General features: G+C 36.7%; 1 protein-coding gene across 5 annotated transcripts in view; it reads right to left on the reverse strand.

Moving 5' to 3' along the window:
- Positions 1-22,208, reverse strand: part of LOC126827498 (plexin-B) — a 310,132-nt gene that overhangs the window by 129,032 nt on the left and 158,892 nt on the right. For all 5 annotated transcript variants that reach the window (XM_056102566.1, XM_050556896.2, XM_056102565.1 and 2 more), the window contains one exon: positions 3,666-3,709. The gene's annotated coding sequence lies outside the window, so the exon portion shown is untranslated. The remainder of the gene's footprint in view (positions 1-3,665; positions 3,710-22,208) is intronic.

A 22,208-nucleotide genomic window follows, 5' to 3' on the forward strand; every position in this document is an offset into this window, starting at 1 on the left:
AATAGATTTTAGTGTGGAATAAATACCGTCACAAAAATATTGATTAGAGGCTCTAAAGAATATCAAATGATATTATTTAATGTCTATTCTAAAATTTATAACATCTAAAAATCCTATTTGTCTATTTTTACTCTGTATCCCTTCCTTGTTCTAGTCAATTATGAATATCAAATGATATTATTTAATGTCTATTCTAAAACTGACAACATCTAAATCCTATTTATGTCTATTTTTATTCTGTATAGCTTCCTTTTTTTGTGAATTATGAATATCAAATACTACGTTAAGTCTGTTTTAAATCTAATAAATGTACCGATAAAGTGAATGAATACATTATAAGAGATCAGCGTACAGGAAACCTGCACCCATTAACACAAAAATCAATAAGAATCCACATATTCTGATCGTTAACTCAAGTAACGAGAACAAAAGGTCGTCTTTTACAGCAATAGATGAAAACCAACGACCAAAAGTAAAAACTTCCGGAGGATTTCGTTAAGAGAAAGAGGTAAATTGTTTTAGACATGGAGTATTTAGTTCACTATACAACCAAACATTGATGTGTACAAGTACACAAGATATAAATATAATTATATTGAAACTACCTTAATTAGTCAGTATTGCGCAAGTTTCTTATAGTGTAAGAGTATCATATAAATATATTGAAACTAGCTTAATTACCCAACATTACGCACTGAGTGACTTATAGTGTAAAAGAGATATTATAAATATATTATAGTGTAAAAGATATATTATAAATATATTAAAACTAGCTTAACTACCCAACATTACGCACTGACTCCCTTATAGTGTAAAAGATATCATATAAATATATTGAAACTAGCTTAATTACCCAACATTATGCACTGAGTGCCTTATAGTGTAAAAGATCTATTATAGATATATTGAAACCAGCTTAATTACCCAACATTACGCACGGAGTCCCTTATAGTGTACAAGATCTATTATAAATGTATTGAAACTAGCTTAATTACCAAGCATCACGCACTGAATGCCTTATAGTGTAAAAGATATATTATAGATATATTGAAACTAGCTTAATTACCCAACATTACGCACGGAGTCCCTTATAGTGTACAAGATCTATAAATATATGTTTATAAATCATTTTATTATTTATTTATAGATCTCTTTAAAGGGACAATAACACTCTTGCTGGCTTGACAGCTGCAGAAAATAAAAAAATAGCCTTATTCTAAGTACTAGATGTGTTAGTGTCTTACCTGTTGTGTAAATTATCCATTACGTCAGGCTTTTCAAATCATTTAGTTGAATTTTTCAAATTTTTTAAATTAGGTGTGTTAAGATGAAATTTGTATTATCAATTAATTGGAATATTGTAAAATAGTACAATTTGTTGACCAGAATAATGATTGGGACATATTATTCAGTTACAACAAGAGTGGTATTGAGCCTTTAAGTATTCAAATAACAACAGACACATTAATGGAGCAACAATTTTGGAAAAGAAATTGGATCTTCCTTGGGCAATATCAGAATCGAACATGGAACTTTGGCTCAGTCAGCACCTTACTCATTGAGCCACTGTGGCTCCCAGAAACAATGACTTAATGCAACTCATTACTTTGGTGATATCGTGACTAAGACATGGTCAATTTTATTTCAACAGTTATGTGTGAAATGGGGGGGGGATTTCTCCCATAGAGCTGCATTTCCTCTTAATTTAATTTGAATTCCAGGATCGCCTGTCCAACCTCGTGGGTTTTCTCCGGGGCCTCCGGTTTCCTCCCACTGCTAAAGAAACCTTCGTGCAAGCGGATTTTTGAAATAAAATTGAACCATACGTTAATCTCGAAATGACCTAATTTGTGTAGAGTGGACGTTAAACTCCATTTCTCACTTTGGATTCCAGCAACCGAGGGTTCTTTTACGTGCATACCAATGTGTTCACAGACTAACCTCTGGTGCATCAAAATAAAATGTTAACCTTCATTTCATTCTTTAAGTATTATATTCCTTATAAAATACATTCAAAAAAGTTTGAAACAATTTCTCATTTTACAAACTACAAGAGGACATAAATAACATCAAAATTTTTAACAACTGCAAATAACTCAAAGTTTATACTCGTGTCTTAAATTTCATGTAATACCCATCAATTCTGACAAGTTAATTCTCCTTCCTGCAGCTTGTAATTGAGAAATTAAACACAAAAAAGTCTATCTGTGTAAAATGCTTTTAAAATGCCAAATGCACCAAATAAAAATAAATAAATGGAAATGAATGAGGTTTAGCAAAAGTTCTTCACCTATATATAGGTCATTTCAAGACTAACACATGGTTTAGCAAATCTTCTTCACCTGTATACAAGAAATTTTAAGACTAACATGTAGTTTGAATGAGGTTCAACATATCTTTTTCACCTGTATATATGTCATTTCAAGACATGGGTATTTCACTGAATATAAATAAATTAAATAGAAAGGAAAAGGTTTAGAAAATCTTCTTCATCTGACGTCATTTTGGGACTAATATGTGGTTTATTTTCAAGACTGGACCACGTGTTAGTCCCAAAATGACCTAGTTTGTGTTGAGTGTAGGTTAATCTCTCTCTCATTAAATGGGGTTTAATGTCCTTCTGTTCAGCTGTGACTAATGAAGACGGGCATACGCCATACAGTATGCTATAAGGGAAATTTTGCCTTTGCAGCGGCACTATGGCCTACTCTTATATCGAATTCCAACTGCCAAGGGATGTGGGAATAGATAGGGGACGGCAATACTCAATTAAAAGTGGGGATGGGGGGGGCAACACTCCATAAGAAGTGGGAATACAGGGGGACAGTAACACACCCTTAAATGTCTTACCCACTTAGCCATCGTGACCCAGAATAATATAATAAATTAATTACAATAAATATAATACCATAATTGATATATTTGTAATAATACAATAGGAGGGAATGACAACAGTCCCTTAAAATTGGGAATAGAGGGTGGCAACACACCCTTAAAAGTGGGAATAGAGGGTGGACGACAACACTCCATTAAAAGGGGGGTGGGGGGGCAACACTTCAATAAAAGTGGGGATAGGGGGGGCAACACTCAATTAAAAGTGGGGATAGAGGAGCAGGGGCAACACTCCATAAAAATTAGGAATATAGAGAGACAGTAACACACCCTTAAATGTGGGAATAGAGGGGGGGGGCAACACTCAATTAAAAGAGTAGCAAAGGATGGACAGGTCAGTAGATCTGTGTAGCTGCTGGATCAAACAATGACATCAGCTTGTAAAGAAAGTCGGCATTAAAAGATATTTAAGTGAGGATTTTTAAATCTAATAAAACAATAAAAAAAGGAGAGAGAGAGAGAGAGAGAGAGAGATATGGGGTTTAATGTCCACTCGACACAAACTATGTCATTTCAGGACTAACATATGGTTTAATTTTATTTCAATAATTCGCTTGCACATAGGGGTCTTTAGCACTGGGAGGAAACCGGAGGACCCGGAGAAAACCTACGAGATTGGACAAGCGACCCTACTCCTTGTCACATACAACCATGGAATCGAAACCACACCAGTTGACTCAATGACAGACCTTATGATACAGCGCACACATGCTAACCATTCGGCCATCCAACCCCCCTAATAAATAAAGGATACATATTAGAATAATACTTACATAAGGTCAACACATTTAGCTATGTCTGTAGTATACTGTTATATCTGTAATTAAGACAAATAGAAAGACAATTAGAATGTAATTAAAATACCAATAAAAAGTTGTAAACTGGGGTTTAACATGTTGTAACATCCAGATGTTACTCCACTAGCTGGTGGATTTAAATCTAGTTTTAATTAGATCTCAATTACCCACTGATATATAGCAGTCTCTACATCCTGCTGTTTAATAGAACTAGAGGTGGCCTCCATAAGAGAGAGAGAGAGAGATAAATGGGGTTTAGTGACAATTCAGGACTAATAATATATGATGCAATCTTATTTCAAAAATTTGCTTTCAGCTAGAAGTCTTTAGCAGTGAGAGGAAACTGGATGATCCAAACTAAGTCATTTCGGAAGGAAAATTATATGGTACAATTTTATTTCAATAATTCGCTTGCAGGTAAAGAATTAAAGATCTTGAGCAGTGTGAGGAAATCCAAGGGTCCAGAAAAAACACAAGAAGGCCGATAATCCGGAAAGAAACTCGGGAAACGCTAAAATAATAAGTGTAGTGAGCAAACAGGAGCCATCAAACAACTTTCGATCAAATCAACGATTCCCAGCTAATATATTGCAGAATTCATTAGACTAATTTTATATCCAGAACAAACATTCAATGAACTGAACGATTCCCAACAATTTAAAATATTGATCATGAACAAAAAAGTTTAATTATTAAAATGCTTTTTTGTAATGCATACCAATCATCTAACTAGTTCTTTGTATTCTTGTAACTAGATTTTGTTGTGTTTTTTTTTGGGGGGGGGGGTTGTTTCTTGTTTTATTCACGAATGCACATAATATCCTTAAAAGGCTTTTTATGTTTGTAACTTTCTTCTTATTTCTATATAATAAATATATAACATATTCTGTCATCTTATTGTTTAGTTTTGTTTTCTAAATTAGTAAAGGGCATAGAATCACTTTGACAGAAAGGATTGTACAATCAGTGAGAGAAAACTTTTCTGAAAATACAGTGGTTATTTTAAGATGTCCAAAAATGAAATTGGATTTAAGGTCTTACTTTTCTGCAAGAACCTATGCAGTGACACTAATGTATGGAAGATGTCAGCTTAACTTAATGATCCAAATCAACCGTTACATATTCAACGGGGTCTCAAATAAATATGGTGAAGACCAAAGACTCATAATTAGAATTTTGTTCCAGAAAAATCAGGTTCCTGCTCTTAAAAGCAAATCATTCATATGGGACAAAAAGCTGATGTACCGTGCCTGTAAAAGATCCCTTTACAGTTGGAATTTGGAATAAGAGCAGGAAGTGATGCCACGGTCTGGGCACAACTCCCTCATAGTACATTGAAAGGCATATACTTGTGTTTATTAGCCTTATTTTATTTCTTTTCCTAGATGTGGATATGTTCATTTATTTCATCCATAGTTAAAATGGTATACCACCGATAACGAATTTAAGGGAATAGAAAGGATGTATGGAACCATTTCACATCACTTAAATAGCTAATATTTAACAATTGTATATAGATTATATAGACAGAACACCAAATAGACAAGGAGGGGGTTGGATGGCCGAATGGTTAGCACGTGCTTGTTGTATCATAAGATCTTTCATTGAGTCAACTGGCGTGGTTTCGATTCCCCGGTTGTATGTGACAAGCAGTAGGGTTGTCTGTCCAACCTCATGGGTTTTCTCCGGTTCCTCCGGTTTCCTTCCACTGCTAAAGACCCCTATACGCAAGCAAATTATTGAAATAAAATTAAACCATATGTTAGTCCCAAAATTACCTAGTTTTTGTCGAGTGGACATTAAACCCCATTTCTCTCCCTCTCTATCTCTCTCTCTCTCCAAATATATAGACAAGAAATCCACTTAAAATAATCCACATAGAATCATGCATACCATTTACTGCCATCGGCACCTAAAGCTCCGAGTATCTCACCGCTCCCTGCCGAGGGATTATTATAATCACTATTAAATCCATCATCCATCTCATAGATCCAAGAGAAAAGAACATCGAGAATGAAAGGGACCAACTTGATGTCCCACAGTTTAATCCTTTCATGCAACTTGATCACGATAATAGATGACAAGACTGGACTTTAATAATCATTCCCTACAGACACCACGGACCTGCACTCAGACACACAAACTGACCCTTAACTCTACTTTAACAAGAGAATCGAGTGGACCCCCTACTGGTCACTCAGATCCTCTAAATGCAATTTCCCCTGGACACCTGATCATTATATTCACAGTTGACCGATTCAATAATCGTATTCCTTGATTCAATCAACAGACATAACAGACAAGATTACGCGACACAATGACCTGACCGATGAGATAATTTACTCGATTCCAGACTGACCAGGACCACGGGTCAGGGGATTGAGTGGACTCGGACATCTTGTTTCAATGTACAAAGAGACAGGGATTATGATTTACAAAGAAGACATCAGAATAATGATCACGCTATAATTTGAAGAATTACATGACGAGGTCTGACACTGACGGTTGTTAATTAGCGTATTGTCGGAAGTTGTAATACCCAATGGAATCTGGAATAAATCACACTAAGAGCGAGAGAGAGAGAGAGAGAGAGCGAGAGAGAGAGAGAGAGAGAGAGAGAGAGATTAATATCCACTCAACACAAACTAGGTCATTTGGGACTAACATATGGTACAATATTATTTCAATAATTCATTTGCAAGTAAGGTAACTTTAGCAGTCAGAGAAAACCCACAAAATTGGACAGATGCAGGGAATTAAAACCATGCCACTTGACTCAATGACAGACCCCAAATCACACTGAGGTAGATATGTATAAATTAGGTGGATATGTATAAATTAAATCTGTTATATGAACGAAATGGAATATGTTATAATGAATCCAGCAAGCGTTGTCCAGACATCCAACACCAATCTTTTTCTTTATTCAAAAGCATGTTTTAAACTGCTTACTTCAAGTTAAAATAATCTTTGAGAGACATTTAATAACTGGATAGAGCAATAAACTAACATTGTTAATCAATTTAATAAACTATAACACATACTTATGGAAAACAGCTACTTATTTATTTGGGCGACGTTTCGAAGAGTATTCTCTCAACGTTATCAAGCAAATAAATGAGTAATTGTTATTCAATAAGTAAGTGTTAATTTATAGTTTATTAAATTAACAAGTTAGTATACAATAGTAGGATGTTAAAGCTCATTTCATTTTATTTTAATAACATCTCGTAAATAGTATTAAAAAAAACAAAAAACAAAACCATTTGTTTTTAAATTTTTTGAATCCATCTTAATATCTTAAATCTTAAATAACATTTATCTATAAAAGAACAAATAAACAAAATGTTATCTTAAAATAACTGGGATGTCACAATTTTATCGTTTTGTTTTTGGTATTTTTAAAGAAAACTCCTTGTTTTTATCCTAAAAATGTCTTGTCAATTTTCAGATTCTGAAAAACAACTCCTATTTATATATAAGCTAAGTGGATTCATTTTCATATCAAATTCATATTTTAAATAAATACGTAAAAATTCTCACCATCAATTCCTAACCTATAATAACACTATATCGCTAATAATATCAAGTTTATGATTTCTAACCTGGTAAAATAACTTTACATTTTTTGTGTATTTTTACAGCTGTCCAGGGGAGGGAAACCAATTTTCCTGTTTCTTGACCACGACTGGCGATTGTTCATCCGCTATTTTCATGTGATAATAAACAAAACAACCGAACTCCAAAAGTTTATTTTTCAAACTTAAAGAAAATTCCGCTTAGAATATCGGTCATTAAGATGGAACAATAAACAAGATAAAACCACCACACGCTTGAGTAGTAAGACACACGACAATAATATGAAACATATCCGTTAAATTTTATAGTTTCTCTTTCCTTTTAGTTTTTTTTTTTTTTTTGTAGGGGGGTTGGATGGCTGAATGGTTAGCATGTGCACGCTGTATCATAAAGTCTGTCATTGAGTCAACTGGTGTGGTTTCGAATCCCAGGTTGTACGTGATAAGAAGTAGGGTCGCATGTCCAACCTCGTGGGTTTTCTCCGGGTCTTCCGGTTTCCTCCCACTGCTAAAGACCCCTACGCACAAGCGAATTATTGAAATAAAATTAAACCATGTATTAGTCCCAAAATGACCTAGTTTGTGTCGAGTGGACGTTAAACTCCATTTCTCTCTCTCTCTCTTTTAGTTTTTCAAGCCTGATTCTTAGGAGTAGCGCTGTCGGGGTTGATATGAAATGAAATGGGATTTAACGTCCTCCTGTTTTGCTCCGACTGGGCTAATGAAGACGGGCATACGCTATACAGTGTGTGCTATGAGGGAAATTTTGACAGACAGCAGTGTTATATGGCCTACTCTTATTTCAAATTCCAACTGCCAAGGGATCTTTTATGTGCATGCCAATCTGTACACAGGACTTTGGTTTTCCATCCCATTCGAATGACTAGACAGCTTTCCTTGTCAGGCCCTCCGTCCTGCACCACTGACAAGGGTAAACCACGCCGGAAAATCCTGATGCTTTTTCTCAACCAACACTGGGAGTGAACACACGCCTTTCGGGCTAGCGAGCCAGAGTCTTACCCACTGAACTACTGTGGCTCCTTAATAGGACTGACATGTAAAGCGTGTCTGGTCTCTTGGTTCACCTTACACCCTCTTGACCCACAGCCTGAAAATCCAATAAACTAACGGAAGTGTCATTACACCCCTTAAATATTCTTAATTCTTAAAGGGACAATAACACTCTTGCTGGCTTGACAGCTCCAGAAAATAAAAAATTCTAAGTAGATGTTTAAGTTTCCTACCTGTTGTGTAAATTATCCATTAAATCCTATTTTACTTGTCCAGAGGGTTCGAAAATATTTTTAAATCCAAGTCACATTTGAAAAGGTTTACGTCAGGCTTTTCAAATCATTTAATCGAATTTTTCCAATTTTTAAAATTATGTGTGTTAAGATGAAATTTGTATCATCAATTAATTGGAATATTGTAAAATAGTACAATTTGTTGACCAGAATAAAGATTGGGACATATTATTCAGTTACAACAAGAGTGGTATTGAGCCTTTAATTCTTAACAAGTCCCTTAGTATATACAAGGAAAAAAATATACAACTAGTGCTACCTGTTTCCTGGTTCACATCTAGTTAATATCCACTTCATGAAAATCCCATCAACTCAAGAAACGACAAAATCCATTCCCTATCTTTTATATTTCATATAACACACAGATAAGCATTGTGCTTCCCCTAAATTTCACGCTTCACCTACTTCCTTCCAAACCCCTTGAATGTCCGAAAAGCATCTAAATCCTATGGTATTACATTAATCCTGTCTTTGTCCCTGCACTCCAATTCAAATCAAATCTGTTTTTCTCCTTTTAGACTTGAGTCGGCCCACTAATGAAGTTGTCCCTACTGTGAATAAACAAACCTATTTCATGCTTGCTTGGATTGATGTAAATACTGGCCCAGGACGGACTTTGTTTAAGTGGTCAGCTTCAGATGTCCCAGAGATATTGACCAGCTTTCTTAATTGGAATAACAGAAGAAACGGACAAAGAACTCCGTCTTTGAAGTATGTACAAAGCTGACCTATATCTGTTTTTAAATAGAATAAGATTTATTTGTAAACTTTGTAGATATCAGTTTGTGTAATTGGATTGTAAATAGGTACAATAATACAGCAATATATAAGTATTGAATCTATATTTGCTATCAGGCTATTCTTCGTCAAGTTTTCAATCTTATTATATGAGTTTATTGAGTGGGAGGAACCCGGGAGTCTGTCACCTCCCTCCCTCCCCTCCCCCTCGATTTACAACAAATTCAAGTGCTCTTTTTATTAACGCACAAAAAAAACCCACGAGTAGCTAAATGACAAAATATTTACTAAATAATATCTCCAGAGGGGTAAATGGGTGAGGTTTTGATGGTCTGGAAAGCTCATCTTTTCAAAGAATAATATTTATGTAGATGTTTTTTTAAAAAATATAATATTTAAGAACATGTTCAGGTACCATTCAAAATAAATATTTATATAACTTTCAGATTTGCCGTCTTCATTAGCCTAGTCGGAGCAGAACAGTAGGACGTTACACCCCATTTCATTTCATCAATGGAACAATCCTGAGGAATCTTCTCAATTAATCCCGAAACCTTCTGGTCAGTTTAATGGGGTTTAACATCCACTTGACACAAACTTGGTCATTTCAGGACTAACATCTGGTTCAATTTTATTTCAATAATTTGTTTGAGCATAGGGGTCTTTAGCAGTGGGAGGAAACCGGAGAAAACCCATGAGGTTGGACAGGCGACCGTACTCCTTGTCACATACAACCGGGGATTTGAGAGAGAGAGAGAGAGAAATGGGGTTTAACGTCCACTCGACACAAACTAGGTCATTTCGGGACTAACATATGGTTCAATTTTATTTCAATAATTTGTTTGAGCATAGGGGTCTTTAGCAGTGGGGGGAAACCGGAGAAAACCCATGAGGTGGGACAGACGACCGTACTCCTTGTCACATACAACCAGGGATTTGAAACCACGCCAGTTGACTCAATGACAGACCTTATGATACAACATGCATCCAACCCACCCAGTAATGATTAGAAATGGAAAGTAAAAATGAACAAAATATATTTTGTGTTTTGTATAATGGTATATGTTGTCTATATCTCGGTATATATTTGTTACTCCCACTACTACAGACACGAACGTGCAAAATGAAATGAAATGGGGTTTAACATCCTACTGTTCTGCTCCTAAACTGGGCTAATGAAGACGGGCATACGCCATACAGTGTGCTATGAGGGAAATTTTGACCAGGCAGCGGCACTATCGCCTACTCGTATATCGAATTCCAACTGCCAAGGGATCTTTGACGTGCATTCCAATGTATACACGGGACCTCGGTTTTTCGTATCATCCGAAGAACTAGACAGCTGTACTTGTCAGAAACGGACGTGCAAGCGAATTATTGAAATAAAAGTGCCACAGAGCAGTCAGACTGACTGAATGTTCATTGCTATAGAAAAAGATTACTATTATCATTATTCATTATTAAAATTGTACCATGTTAGTCCCGAAATGACCTAGTCACAATCTAAAGTTAATTGAAATTAATTCAGATCTATATGCTGTACGCTTCATCCATGTCTGAACATCTTTAAACCTACAATCTGGTTTTCTTTTAGTTAAGCCACTAGAATTTGGTAAATTACGGACAAGTCTGACTTGTAGAACAATTTGTCACGGAGAGTTTATGTACTAATGACTCAAGTCTGGCTAATATAAGACCACGATTTTAGTATTCGATAAACACACCGCATATATCCGTATATATATACATCCCTAGATTATATGTCTGGATAACAGAGTCTAACTCTGAATGTCTCCAGAATTCGTTATTGAACACCATTAATGCTCTAATCACCGTTGTTATCACCCATAGACTACAATACAGTTTTATAGAGACACAAGATTCTAGATCTTAAATTAGATATGGCTTCCAGCAGCGACAGTCGCTTCAGACTTGCTTTAATGGAGATAAATTTGGCCGACAAGATCAAATTGCTTATCAACTGGAGCTTCGTCTCATCGGTCGGTTGGGTTCGGAAGTTTATTAAAAGTTTCTATCGTGTTAAATGCGTATGTGAATACATCTTTACGACGTCTTTAACACGATTCTTGTCTCGAAACTTTTCATTTAGCTGGGATTTTTATTGACTGCCTATCACCCATGTATGGACCGATTTACTGTCTATAGTTAGTCCCATAAGATGTCCAGGCTTGTTAAATAGGCGGGGGAGGGGGTAGCGAGTTGAAGGGGGGGGGGATAATAATTATCAACTGGGGGCTTTGTGAATACCAAGAATAATTTCAGCTGAATTTATTACCTGCAACGGTGGGGGGTGGAGGGTCACCATAGAACCTGTTTTTGTTTTTTTTTATAAGTATAGTTTGTTTAAACATATTTTATTTCAAAATTTAAGCTAATTAACAGGTTTATTAGATTTAGATATCTTTTTAATTTTAATTGCCATAATAATATTCCTATATATGGCATTAGAGAGAAGGTCATAATTTAGAATGGATACAGAACCTAATAATATTCCTATATATGGGTCTAAATCTGCTCGAAATGAAGGTCAGACTGTAACTTGAATAATATGTAAATAAGGCAACAAGGCAGGCGGTGGATATCAAGTGAGGAGAATTAACGAATATATTTATATGTTTGTGTATGTAAGTGCCATTGAATACAATTACTTCTAATGACATACATCACGTTATGAAACCATGAGACAAGCAGACGCCAGTTCATTACAACTTCAGACCCTTGACACAATCAATATCAACTGACTTACACCAATCAAGGCAGTTTAAGAGTCAAGGTCACAGTCGATTAAATGTCTATTACCAAGAAAGGATATATATATACATATATATAAATTCTGCTGTTTGAAATAACATAACAGCGACATTTCTGCCTGGTTTTTTTGTCAGTCTAAATGAGACAGTTGAAATTCCGATATAAGAGTAGGCCGTAGCGCCGCTGTCCGTGCAGAATTTCCCTCATAGCACACTGTATGGCGTATGCCCGTCTTCATTAGCCCAGTTCGGAGCAAAACAGTAGGACGTTAAACTCCATTTCATTTCATTTAATTTCATTTCAGTCTAAGTGACTAGACACTGTTCCTGGTCAGGTCTTCTGATCTATCTACACTACACATATAGAAATGTAATGAAATGAAATGGGGTTTAACGTCCTACTGTTTTGCTCCGAACTGGGCTTATGAAGATGGGCATACGCCATACGGTGTGCTATAAGGGAAATTTTGCACAGACAGCGGCCCTACAGCCTACTCTTATATCGAATTCCAACTGTCAAGGGATCTTTTACATGCACGCCAATGTGTACACGGGACCTCAGTTTTTCATCCCATCCGAACGACTAGACAGCTGTCCTTGTCAGGCCCTCCGTCCTGCATCACTGACAAGGGGGAACCTACACATATAAAAAACCGAGGACATCCTGGATAGTGCAGAAAAGTAGGACCTTAAACCAAAGTTTCATTTCATGTGTCTAGTTACAACACATATTTTTTTTAAAAACATGTTTACATTGCACATTCAGTTGTTGATGCACAAGGAAGTAACAAAACATCACTCTCTTTTCATTTGACAAGTAACAAAACAACTATTTTTTAAACAGTTGTTGATTCACATGGAAGTAACAAAACATCACTTTCTTTTCATTTCACAAGCAACAAAACAACTATTTTTTAAACAATTGTTGATGTACATGGAAGTAACAAATAATATAGAACAACTCAATTTTTTACCAGTTGTTGTTGCACATGGAAGTAATAATGTTCTTCTCTATATATGATTGTTTTTCTCTCAACATCGCAAAACAACGACCAAAAAAGCGAAACACCAAATGGATTTGTCATTAGAGTAAGAAGCTATCAGGAGAGTAATCATCATCTTTTGTTATACTGTCATAACCGTGAAGAACTGTTAACAATGCCTAGAATAATAGTCGCAAAATCTACTATATCATATTTACAAATATTTACCCAAAAAAACACCACCACACAGATTTCAATTTATCATTAGGATGGTGTTGGCAGAAAAATCATACATTGTAAATACAATACACAAAACATCATTTTCTCGTTACATATCTTTGCGTCTGGCTACAAAAACATCATTTTCTTTGAGATCGGCATCAATATTTTGTAATCGTAATATTTGTTTTTGTAAAATTATCTCTTTGTGATTTAAATTGCAAAATGTTTACCATGACGACAGGGACAAAAAATGGAATGGGGATTTATCACCTAATCAATTTTTATTTCCATGGTTACCAGAGCAAGAATTGGGGACGTAGGTGGTGTGGTGGGGGGACCACTCTTCTTCACATTTCAAAATGTTTAGATTGAAGAAAAGTGAAAGAAACAGAATGGGTTTCAGCACTGCAATAATTATATTTCTATGGTTACGAAAGGGGGAATTTTGCTCAGAAGAGATTGGGGAGAGGGGATGTTACTGGCTATTTATTCTCAAATGTGATCTTTTACGAAAATTTTAATACAAGACCATGCCAATTTGTATACAGAACCTTTCTGTTTCATCCTTCCCGAATAAATCCTGAAAGCTCATCTGTACCTAAACCTCTTAAAGCAACTTGATATCTGATACTGACGCCCACCACCCCGCCCACTTGATCAATATATATTTATATTATGTTTTAACAGGTTGTACTGCAAATAAGTATTATGCCGAGAATTTCAAAGGAAGGGCGTTATTTTAAAAGACGAATACGATCTCATTAAATATAGAAAAATTCAAGTATTCAGTGCAACAGGCTGCAATGAAATTGTGAAAAAAAACAACAAAGAATTGTGCATCGTTTACATAAAATGTCTGAAACAGGAAGCAACTGTTTAAAACAGGTTGTATTAGAATTTCTCTTGATAGGAATATTGTCTCAACTTGTAACGATCTGTCCCAAAACACCCCATCTAATAAATGTTATAATTTGTTGCAATTTCTTTGATCAGGATTTCTTTACAAAGAAAAACCCCCAAAACAAGTTACAAGTCAAAGCTTTCAGACATTTTCTAGAGACCTGCAACTGGGAATATCAATTTTTTAAAATATATTTTCAACTACAAGTAATTTCTTGAATTTCCCCAGGCAAGGATGCAGATATAAAAACAAGACCTTGGGGATTAACTTCCTGTCAGCACTATATTATATTACCTTACTTTGTGTGAGTGAGAGAGAGAGAAAGAGAGAGAGAGAGAGAGAGAGAGAGAGATGGGGTTTAACATCCACTCCACACAAAGTAGATAATTTTGGGACTAATGTATGGTTATTTCAATAATTCGCTTGTGCTTAGGGATCTTTAGCAGTGGGAGGAAACCGGAAGACCCGGAGAAAACCCATGAGGTTGGACAGGCAACCCTACTCCTCGTCACGTACAAGTGGGGAATCGAAACCATGCCACTTGACTTTATGACAAACTTTATGATCCAAGGCGATTAGACCCTGTATGACGCCGGAGAAAATGAAATGAAATGGGGTTTAACGTCCTACTCCGACTGGGCTAATGAAAATGGGCATATGCCATACAGTGTGCTATGAGGGAAATTCTGCCCGGACAGCAGTGCTAAGGCCTACTCGTATATCAAATTCCAACTGCCAATGTCTACATGGGACCTCGGTTTCTGTCCCCTTTAAATGACTACACAGCTGTCCTTGTCAGGCCCTCCTTCCTGCACCACTGACAAGGGGAACCCAGGCTAGCGAGCCAGCGTCTTACTCACTTAGCCACCCTGGCTCCTGACGCCGGAGGACCACAGGGTAAAAATCCTGGAGTTATAGCACAGCATATGGTACATAGTATACCATTTAAAACGAGTTATGAGCGTGAAAATACAAGCTCATATGGTGCCATTTATCTTGAAGGGGATGAATGCAGGAGATGGATTACTGTGGGATAAATACTAGAAGATAATAAAAACATATTGAATCATACAGAACTATGTCAAGATTGTCATCTTTACTCTCAAGGTAATCAAAGTTCATTGGTCTCAATTTTATGTACATGTGTTCCACTAAAATGGCTTCCTCTTATTTCATCTAAACATGTGTAGAGAGAAGCTGGAAAATTATCGTGAGCGTTAAAAAACATTTCATACATGTTCTATCAACGGCATGGAGGAGTTCGGATTACCCACACAAAAAGATTCAAAACACTGCATTTCACTTAACCCACTTGTCGAACATGGCATGACATCATGAAGTAATATGTAACTGTTTTCTCATGTGAAGGCACATCTCGGGTGAATTGTGAATTGTAAACGGATTCTACATGCTTGAAACATTGGAGGATCTAAACATGGGGAGGGGGAGAGAGGGAGATTGGGTTGTGTGTATGGGTCCTTAACAGTGGGAGGAAACTGGAGGACCCAGAAAAGGGGGAGAGAGAGAGATTGTGTATGAGTCTTTAACAGTGGGACGAAACTTGTGAACCCAGAGAAAACCAACGTGGTTGGAGAGTTTAATGTGCAGTGGGAGGAAACCGGAGGACCCAGAGAAAGGGGGAGAAAGAGAGAGAGAGTTGTGCATAGGGGTCTTTAGCAGCAGGAGGAAACCGGAGGACCCAGAGAAAACCCACAATGTTGGTACAATTTTTTAAATTCCATAATTCGCTTGCATGTAGGGGTCTTTAGCAGTGGGAGGAAACTGGAGGACCGGAAGAAAACCTATGAGGTTGGGCAGGCGACCCCACTCGTTGATACGTTCAAGCCTGGGATTGAAACCACGCCACTTGACTCAATGACATACCGGCTGTCAAGCGCACGTGTTAGACCACTTGGCCACCCAACGCCCTTGGTAAATATGGGAGGAAATAGACTGATACACATCATCGCATGTTGCTGGAGACCAGATGGATAAATAATGCCAGGACTTGATGCATCACTTAACCAACCAAACAGCTCCAGGATACATTAACATCATATTTGACTGGGGATATCATTAACAATATTAAATCTGGTCGTGTATCATGCCCTGGTTGTTTTAACGAAATCGGTTGTGTTCCCTTCCGTCGCTAGCTTCAGGAAATAGACGATTGTCATTCGGTCTAATCGTCCTTTATAACCTTGACTCGACATATTGGATCATAAGTGTCTGTGTTAAGGAAGAACATTTGAATAGGGTACACTGTAGTGAAGATAGATGAGAGAAATGAAATTGGGTTTAAGATCTTCCTTTTCTGCACTAACATATGGTTAAATTTTATTTCCATAATTCGCTTGCGCGTAGGGGTCTTTAGCAGTGTGAGGAAGCCGGAGGACCCAGAGAAAACCCACGAGGTTGTACAGGTGACCCTACTCTTTGTCACTGACAACCAGGGAATCAAAACCATGCCAGTTGACTCAATGATAGACTTTATGGTACAGTGCGCACGTGCTAAGCATTGAGCCATCCACCACCCCCACCCCACCCTACCCTCTTTTTTGAGGGATGGAGGAATCCCTTACAGACTATAATATTGTAAAAGTTGAATAGCTAAAAGGAATATCAGTTGGTATTTTGATTTTGTTTTCTTAATTAAATGTTAAATAATCAATCTGAGTACATTTAATGACAATCAATAACTTTTAAGTGAAATAAACAAATATTTGATTTTTCATGAAGTAAAGTTAATACCCAGGCAATTTTCAGTTCAGGGCCATGTTGAAAACAGGTGTTGTCTTTAATCTTTCGACATCTAGTTTTATTATTTTACAATCATTTCAGACTGGCCATTTTCTTCCGTATTTAAGGTTTAAATGTCAGAAAACATGTACAGAAGTTCATCATGAAGCAATAAAAATACATGGGCGTAGTTTCAAACATGTGGAGGGTGGAATTTTATTTGGTCATAAAATAGAGCATTTATCAAACTATCTTCTTCCTTCATCTTAAGTCCGGCTGATAAACTAGAACCGTTTCTGTCTTTACGTCCTCCGCTTGTCTGATTTATTATGTTTATGGTTTTATTAAAAGGGCTGTTAAGGTCAACCACAATAAAAACCAAACATTTACAATTAGGGAGCTACCGTTTCTCACTCATAACTGTTTCTGGAAGAGGTTTCATTTAAATGGATTGGAATAAATGTAAATCAGACATCAATGTTGCCGATACCATAGACATGAATTTATCATCTTCAATTGTTCCTTTGAGAAATCATTCTCTGTCTGTTATCATGATAGAATCAACATTCAAAATGAAATGAAATCGAATGGGGTTTGAAATCCTACTGTTCTGCATGTTCCTGAAGCAACGACTGCGAGTTTTATAACATCTAGTCGTTGCTTCAATACTCAACAATTCCCTAATTTTTGCGCTCGTTGTGTTTACACGTGACTAATTAGCATTGTCCAATCAGAGGTCGTGGCACATAAAACACTGTAAACAAATATGGCGGCCTCCATAGAAAAAGAAATAGACAAGTTTACAGCCTTTGTTGATCAATCATAATTTCCAGCAACCTTGACATTGATCGAACCTTGAACTTTGCAACTCGATTGTCACATGTAGACATTTAGCTAGAAGCGCGAGACTTGATAATCGTAACCATATTTTTAACAAAGGAATCTGATAGGATCACAAGCTGAGCTTATACTCAATCGAAATTAGTGCTAAAATATGCGGGGTATTACGTGAAGGGCTTGATAAGAAATACGTAGTTAAGGCGAGATCAAGCCTTCTATTGAAGATGACTGTTCTGCAGCAGCACTATGGCCTACTCTTATTTCGAATTCCAACTGTTAAGGGATCTCGCTTTTTCATCGTTTCTGAATGACTATACATTGTCCCTTGCCTGACCCTACGTCCTACATCACTGACAATGGGGAAATTTCTCGGCCAACACATGGATCGAACATGAGACCTCCGGGTTAGCGAGACAATGTCTTACTCACTGAGCCACTGCGGCTCCTGATAACATGATAGAATAAATAGTCAAAATGAAATGAGATGTGGTTTAAAATCCTAACTTTTTGCACTAACCGTGCAAATGATGACGGGCAGTGTGTTATGCGGTGCGGTAATGAAGATGGGCAGTGTGCTATGAGGGAATGAAGATGGGCAGTGTACTATGCTGTAAGAAGATGGGCAGTGTGCAATGAGGTAAAGAAGACGGGCAGTGTGCTATGAGGTAATGAATATGGGCAGTGTGCTATGAGGTCATTAAGACAGGCAGTGTGCTATGAGGTAATGAATATGGGCAGTGTGCTATGCGGTCACGAAGACGGGCAGTGTGCTATGAGGTAATGAATATGGGCAGTGTGCTATGCGGTAATAAAGACGGGCAGTGTGCTATGCGGTCATGAAGACGGGCAGTGTGCTATGAGGTAATGAATATGGGCAGTGTGCTATGCGGTAATGAAGACGGGCAGTGTGCAATGAGGTAATGAAGATGTGCTATGTTGTAATGATGACGGGCAGTGTGCTATGCAGTAATGAAGACAGGCAGTGTGCAATGAGGTAATGAAGATGGGCAGTGTGCTATGTGGTAATGAAGACGGGCAGTGTGCCATGAGGTAATGAAGATGGGCAGTGTGCAATGAGGTAACAAAGATGGGCAGTGTGCAATGAAGTAATGAAGATGGGCAGTGTGCTATGCGGTAAAGAAGACGGGCAGTGTGCTATGTGGTAATGAAGACGGGCAGTGTGCTATGAGGTAATGAAGACGGGCAGTGTGCTATGAGGTAATGAAGACGGGCAGTGTGCTATGAGGGAAATTTTGCCCGGAGAGCAATGCTAAAGCATACTCTTATTTAGAATTCCAACTTTCAAGGGTTGTTTCATGTGCATGCGATTGTGTACACTAGACCTCAGTGAAATGAAATAGGGCTTAACATCCATTGGCGTACGAGCTGAGGGGGCTTTGGGCACACAATTGTACTTTGTAAAAGTTGTATAAAAAAATATTGTGTTCTTGAATGCGTCCAATTTAACAGCGAATTTAAATTCAGAGTGTCTATAGTTAGGCAATTAAATAGAAATCTTAAGACTCGTACCCTCTATTGTTTGGAGTACAGTAAGCCACAAATTACAGTTACATAAACAACTGTTTTTAGTTGTGTATATTACAAGTAAATAAAATTTAGTTCTCTTTTATTGATGATTTAGAAATTAAGAACTTATTCATAGCAAAAGAGATATTATGATTATTATGTAACATACTAAGAACCAAACTACATTTTTGGGGCATCAACCACCGCCCCCCCCCCCCAGTAAAAAATTTCCCCAAACGCCTATGTTAACATCTAGTTTTTTTTGGCACCAGCCAGGCCAATGAAGGCTATGATAATAATTTTGCCCAGTATGTTGGAAACACACAGCTATATATTGGTATTAGTAATTTGTTGATTGCTCGGATCTTTAGATTACAAGCACATGAACATGGGATGGAGGGGAGAGGATGAGGGAAACCACCTAAAAACGGGCACATAACCTCTAGGCCGTGCAGAGTGAGCAAAAGGATTTCTTTCTACCCTGCTTACCTTCCTCCTTCATAAACCTTTTTTGGCTTGTGAGTAAGACTGCTTTATGACTGATCAATAATACTATATTACTGGTATATATATATATATATATATATATATATATATACATTGTATATTGTTAACAGATATGATTTCCCTTCAAGATATACACAGACTCCCTCCATTCAAACTAAAAGGTTAATCCCCTAATAAAACTTTCAAGCGACCAGCAGACACAGGAACCCCCAGTGATGTATGGTAACTATTATCAATCAGATAGGTACCAGTGTGGATGAAAATAGACCAGGTTTATTTGGATAAGATAATGATGAAAAGCAGCCATTTATTAACTACGGGGCAAATGAAGATCATAACTGGATTCATTATAGCTCATTACAACCAATGATGGCGCTCTTTGAACTTATGAATAATATAAAACATATTTCATTAAAGGTGTAAAAAAAACATGATTTTTATTCAAGACACATGTTAGACTGACAGGTAAAAAAGCCGCCAGCGGAAAAAAAACCCCATCAAACACCACTTCACAAGCCATCAACATCTACGGACAAGACGCACATGTGAAATGAGAAGTGTTCGTGCACAGCGACCTGTATATCAACGACCACCCACCTTACTAGTATTACAGACATTAGGCTTTTTCCCATTTAAACATCTCCAAAAATTTGAGAGAGAAAGATATAATTATATTTTAGCCTCAAAATGACATGAGAAATAATCCATTTGTTTGGCGAGATCAGGGTTGGCTGGTCAAGTGGTCTAACATGCGTACTATACATTTTAAGGTATATTATCTATGCAAGTCATGGATTCAATCCCCACTTTATACCTGACAAGGGGGAGCCATGATGGCTCATTGACGAGGACCTTGGCTCGCTAACCTGGAGCTCCCGTGTTCAATCCCTGCGTTGGCCGTGGTGCAGGATCGAGGGCCTTGCAAGGGACGTGTACACAATGGTGTACACGTAAAAGAACCCTTGGCAGTTGAAATTCAATATAACTGTAAGCTGTAATGTCGCTGTCCAGGCAAAAGGTCCCTCAGAGCAAACTGAATGGCATATGCCCATCTTCATTAGCCCATTCAGAGGAGAACAGTAGAACCCTATTTCATTAAACCCTATTTCATTTGGTACATGACAAGGAGTACGGTCATCTGTTTAACCTCAGGGATTGTTTAAGGTGTGATTTGTTCTAATAGCAGTATTTTCATTCACTTCCTCAAATTCTAACTAAATAGAGATGTTTAAATTGTAAAGATTTGTATATATATATTTTTTGAAAAAAAAAATAGCTCAGATTATAAATTAACTGGAGAAGTGGCTTGTTTTTTGTCAGATAAACCAAATAATTTAACCAAAAAAACCCGGAATATTACAAAAAATAATTTTAAGAAAATTTTAAATCCAGAAAATGAAATAAATCATGAACAACATCAGTTGTCTTTAAGTACACATTCATATGAACTTTAAAAACATACTAATGATGAATTAATTAAATACTAAATTTCTCTCCTAGGTGAAAAGAACCCATAATAATAAACCAATAATTATATGCTCAGAATTTCTCCTAGGAGGAGATCTTAATAATATAAGTTGAAGCTGAACAGTAGGATGTTAAACCTCATTTCAATTCATTATTTCCTACAAAATTATATAGAAGGTTCTATCTAAGGAGAAGGGACCCTTTAATATCTCAAGTGTATACTACATCTTCTGGGTGAATGACGCTTCACATTTGCTCAGTGCGGAACCAATTATCCTCCCATTAAAACAGTCTCGCAACAAATATTCCACAAACGGCAACCCAAAACCATCTTGGTATCTTAAAGATGTAACATTACCTCTGAAAAGTTTGCCTTAATACTCGAAACCACGCACACATGTGGCTCTCCTTAAAATATCCAACACCTCTAAAGTCACAATCTGTTTCTGATCTGTTAGTCGTTCAATAATTAATGATCATCATATACACAATGTTTCTATCTTAAACATACAAATAAACGATGCACAAAAAATGTTAATAAACAAGGTACCCTATGCCATGTTTGTTTCAAGTGCAAAGGCTAGAACGATCATCAAAGAGCTTGTTCTAATTTCACACTCAAGTCTCGAAAACTAAAGGGAGATAATTAAGACCATCTGTTTATTTTTAAAGTGTTTATTTTTATTTTCCCTGTATTTGTTTTTGTAATAGTAACAAGATTTTAGATGAGCGTTCCTTAAAGCGGACAAATTTAACCGAGGGTCATATATTAAACATAATTCCCTCTCGTACAGTCCTACATACAACTTTGTTTTTTGGTAAAATTCAAATCGATATAAACTATCTAATAGGTTTTTTCGGGGATTTTTTTAAAACAATTTTTTATTCAGGATATCTGGAAGGAATATCTAGTGTTAACCCTTCAGCAATTAAACCAGCCTA

Source organism: Patella vulgata, chromosome 7 (assembly GCF_932274485.2).
Source record: "Patella vulgata chromosome 7, xgPatVulg1.2, whole genome shotgun sequence".
NCBI classification, from domain to species: domain Eukaryota; kingdom Metazoa; phylum Mollusca; class Gastropoda; family Patellidae; genus Patella; species Patella vulgata.